Source organism: Pinus tabuliformis, chromosome 2_1 (genome assembly GCF_031772625.1).
Source record: "Pinus tabuliformis cultivar Carrire ecotype Pingquan chromosome 2_1, CPIR1, whole genome shotgun sequence".
Lineage (NCBI taxonomy): Eukaryota > Viridiplantae > Streptophyta > Pinopsida > Pinales > Pinaceae > Pinus > Pinus tabuliformis.
In genome coordinates this window covers 252356483-252361809 of record NC_142299.1, presented here as the reverse complement: position 1 = coordinate 252361809, position 5327 = coordinate 252356483, and the positions used below count along the sequence as shown (strand labels likewise).

At 30.1% G+C, this 5327-nt stretch overlaps 1 pseudogene; it reads left to right on the top strand.

Moving 5' to 3' along the window:
* Positions 1-1106: 1106 nt before the first annotated feature.
* Positions 1107-4109, top strand: LOC149199649 (protein SRG1-like; annotated as a pseudogene).
* Positions 4110-5327: the final 1218 nt, after the last annotated feature.

The window sequence follows — 5327 nt, the reverse complement described above, 5'->3', positions numbered from 1 at the left end:
TTTACATCAACAATATTAATTGTTGGATTCACCATAATACTGGCTGCACTAATGGTAGCTTCATTGCCATCAGCAAGCACTATTGTTGGACTCACCGAATTGTCATCATCAAGCTCTCTTGCTAGATTCACCAAATTGTCATCAACAAGCTCTTTTGTTGGATTCACCAAATTTTCATTAGCAAGCTCTGTTGCTGGATTCACCAAATTGTCATGAGCAAGCATTGTTGTTGGATTCACCAAACAATTCATCTTCAACTGGACTATTCCCCCTTACACCAAAACTCCTTTTCGTTTCCAAATCTTTAAAAAAAATAATTCAAACATCTCAACAAGCTCTGTTGCTGGATTCACCAAATTGTCATGAGCAAGCTTTGTTGTTGGATTCACCAAACTCTTCATCTTCAACATGACTATTCCCCCTTACACCAAAACTCCTTTTTGTTTCCAAATCTTTTTAAAAAAATTCAAACATCTCCTATTGTTGCTTTGAATTTCCTTTTTGTTTCCAAATCTTTAAAAAAAAATTCAAACATCTCCTACTGTTGCTTTGACTTTCTTATCCTTTTGGATTTTCCCATTTGAGAATTGGTTCACTGTAGATTAATAAAAAAAACATCTTCGTGATGACTCTTTGCTAAAAAATTTTACAAATTTTCACAAAAACCAACATTTTTACGAACACTTTTAAAACACCTTACAAACTCTTTTTCAAATCCTTTGATTTTTTTTGGAAAAAAAATACCCTTTTAAACAACACTTCAAAAAATCCCCCTTCTAAAAATACATAACCCTTAATTTTCATAATCATCACTAATTTAACTTTGAACGGATATTATTTTAACGTACATATTGCAGTTGTTTTTCAAATCAAAATTAGTTTGAATGGAGATTGTTGAATTGAGAACGCAAACCGCAACCATACTTCCTAAAATCAAAGACTGACCAAGGAACCACGCAAATAACATGTCTGAATCATTTAAATTTGACCAGAACGTAACAACTGTCAATGGGAAATGTTGAATGTTGAATCAGAATGATACGTCATTTTTTGATGTCACAGTATAAATTCCATATGGAGTAATCTGTGAAGTATAGTTTGTTTCTATGACATACGAGGCTTCTACTCCCCTTCGTTCTTTCTCCACTCTCGTGGCCGCTACAGATGCAAATCCTTTCCTCATTCCAATTGGGGGCGGAGTGGAGAGTGACGAGGAGTTTGTCAAAAATCATGTCCACGAAGGTGCTGCTGAAGTTGTTGTCCGGCGTTACATCAGAACCCGGGAAGAGAGGCCGACGGTCTCATTGCTTGCGTCTGCTGAATTCTCAATCCCTGTTATTGACATGAAGACGCTGATACTCTTGCAGGGACAAGATGATCACAGAAAACAAGAAATGGAGAGGCTTTCCGATGTCTGCCAGGAATGGGGTTTCTTCTAGGTTGGTAACTTCCCCTAGCAAAGAGGTGTTTTATAGTCTGGGTAAGGTATATATTCGGAGAATTTAATGTGTTTCACTGAGATACTTATAAATTCATTTACATCTTTAATTCTAATTTGAGATTAAATTAATCATATGCCCATCAATATTTCTCATAACCATTAGATACATAAACAAATAATTTAACTCTACTGATTTAAGAAAAAGGGATTTCTTCTAGATGGTAACTTTTCCCAGATGTTTTATAGTCTGGGTAAGGGATATATTTAGAGAATTTAATGTGTTTCATTATTGTATTCTTTAATTTTAATTTGAGATTAAATTAATCATATGCTTGTCAATATTTCTCATAACCATATAGATACATAAACAAATAATTTAACTCTACTGATTTAAGAAAAAGAGGTTTCTTCTAGGTGGGTAACTTTTCCGGGGTGTTTTATAGTCTAGGTAAGGGATATATTTTTATAGTTTGGGTAAGGGATATATTCAGAGAATTTAATGTGTTTCACTATTGTACATGACATACTTCATAAATCCATTTACATCTTTATTTCTAATTTGAGATAAATTAATCATATGCCCATCAATATTTCTCATAACCATATAGATACATAAACAAAGAATTTAACTCTACTGATTTAAGAAAAATGGGTTTCTTCTAGGTGGGTAACTTTCCCTAGCAAAGAGGTGTTTTATAGTCTAGGTAAGGGACATATTCAGAGAATTTAATGTATTTCACTATTATACATGATATACTTCATAAATCCATTTACATTTTTAGTTCTAATTTGAGATTAAATTAATCATATGCCCATCAATATTTCTCATAACCATATAGATACATAAACAAATAATTTAACTCTACTGATTTAAGAAAAAGAGGTTTCTTCTAGGTGGGTAACTTTTCCGGTGTTTTATAATCCGGGTAAGGGATATATTTTTATAGTTTGGGTAAGGAATATATTCAGAGAATTTAATGTGTTCCACTATTGTACATAACATACTTCATAAATCCATTTATATCTTTAATTCTAATTTGAAATTAAATTAATGATATGCCCATCAATATTTCTCATAACCATATAGATAAATAAACAAAGAATTTAACTCTACTGATTTAAGAAAAAGGGGTTTCTTCTAGATAGGTAACTTTCCCTAGCAAAGATGTATTTTATAGTCTGGGTAAAGGATATATTCAGAGAATTTAATGTATTTCACTATTATACGTGATATACTTCATACATCCATTTACATTTTTAATTCTAATTTAAAATTAAATTAATCCTATGCCCATCAATATTTCTCAGAACCATATAGATACATTAACAAATAATTTAACTCTATTAATTTAAGGAAAAGAGAAGGAAAAAAAAGTATATAGCAGGTTTTTGTTCCTCCTAACCAAATAAAAAGTTGGCTAAAATGGATCTGTTATGTAAATTATGAATGCTAAATTAGTTACGATGTAATTTGTGATTGCTAAAGCACGAGATTTGTGAAAAACAGTAGATTGATGCTAGGGCATTATTTCATAGATTGTGAACCATGGGATTCCTCATTCTTTAATAGATGAGATAAAGGCGGTCGCTAAAGATTTCTTCAACCTTCCATTAGAAGAAAAACAGAAATCTGCTCCGCAAGGAGGAGACCTCAGGGCTATGGTCAGCTGTTCGTGACAGCTGAGGATCAAACGTTGGACAGAGGTGACTTGCTTGTTTTGTAACTCAAGCCCAACCAGATTAAAAATCAAGTCCTCTCGCTAACTGTCCCCACAAATTTCAGGTAGCAAAAATTAGGACTGTTTTGTATTGATGAAAGTGGGTATTGTACGGTTGAGAGGTATGCTATTGAGGTAGAAAGAGTCGCTCAAGAGGTGTTGAGTCTGTTCGCTGAAAACCTGCATCTGGAGGATGCTGATTATTTCAAGATTGTGTTTGGATTAGAGCTTATGAATTTGGTGCGTATAAATTTCTATTTGCTGATATATTAATCTTACTTACTTTCAGCTAAGTGTAATTACATTTATTTCCATGGTAGGTTAAATGTTATGGTCAGTTCAGATTTAATTCAGTTTCATTCCAATTATGGTTGATGATTTAATTCAGTTTCGTTCCAATTATTGTTGATGTTTTTATATAATCTATTTAGTTATTTTGAATATTAAAAATAGCAATCTCTATCCGGTTTCTTTGTTTTTTTTTTTTTTTTTTGAATCTAGGATAATCCGTAACTGGTGAGAGTTATCCTGAACAGACCCAGGATCAAATCTGACTGGCTGCCACTATAAACCTAGGCTACGTGCAACAACCTGCAAGCCGCACAATAGCAGGTAACTTATGCCTCAACAAGAGCCGAGACGTCCTCTATGGGGTCGCCTACTCTTCTAGCCAAGACACAACAGGTCAACATATACTCAATGGGATTTGAACCCTCATCTCGTAGGTATCACCCATCGAAACTCACCGCTAAACCCCATATCACTGTATCTACCCAGTTTCTTTGTTACTACCCCTTGCCCTAAACCAAACCAGACCCGACCTTGTTCTCGGATTGAGTCCTCACGCAGATGGATGGAGGGGAGTAGCATTGCTTCTCCAAGATGACGAAACTGTACGCTTGCATGTCCGGAAGAATAATCAATGGATTCCTGTGGAGCCCATTCCTTGAAAGTTCAGTTATTATTATTTCCAAAAAAGACTATACGTTCACTGTCATCCTTGTTATTTGAAGAAATTGAATAATTCCTTGAAAGTTCAGTTATTATTATTTCCAAACGGGTAATAATTACGTTAATAAATGTGCTTAAAGTTGCATTATGTTTAATGTGTAATTTTAATTTTAAAAGAATAATAATTATGTTATTTATTTTGGAAAAAGTTTAAAATTTTAATTTTATTATGAATAATTATTAAGTAGATGGTAAAAAATTAACTTCAACAAAAAAATTAAGATATTTTTAATAGTATTCATAATTTAAATATTTAGATTTATATTGAAAATAATTATTTAATTTTATCTATTTAATTTAAATTAATTAATTGAAAAAAATATTCATGGCTTTTTAAATATATGATATTGATAAACCATAATATTTTGCCATAATATTATAATAAAATTTATGTAAAAATTAAAAAACCCTTATAATAATTTTTTTATATATAAATCTCCATAATTAAACATTATTTTATATATATATATAATTAATAATAATATTTAAAATAAAATTATACTTTAATTAAATCTCATGAACTATTTAGTTTTCAAAATAGAAAATATATCATAAATTAAATATTATAATGGTTATTTATATTTATTTAATTAATAAAAAACTTTAAAATAACCATAATATCATTTATTTAACAAAAAAAAGTTAAACTTTAAAATTTTAAAATAAAAATATTTAAAATTATTAAAATCAATGTCTAAAATTATGAAAGTTCAGGTCAACATCAAGTTGCGCCTTTATAAGTTCTTTAAGTTACACATAGAAGATGACTAACTATTACTTAATGGTTAACCTAATTAAGTGTTTGTCCATTTCCATTTTGCATGGTGGTCATTAGTTTTTTTTGGATAGTTTTTTCTATAACATAAAAATAATTAAAATTATTTGAATCCATGTCTAAAATTATTAGAGTTCGTGTCACCATAAAGTTGTGTGTTTACAAATTATTTATACGTTCTTTAAAGAAAATATATATATATAGAAGTCGACTAGCAATGAGTTAGTGGTTAACATTAAAATTATGGACTTCAAATGTTTCTCTATAGAACTTTACAGGGTGGTAATTAGTTTTTTGTGGATAGTTTTTATTTTATATATATATATATATATATATATATATATTATAAATTTTAAAATATTTTAGAAATATAATAAATAAT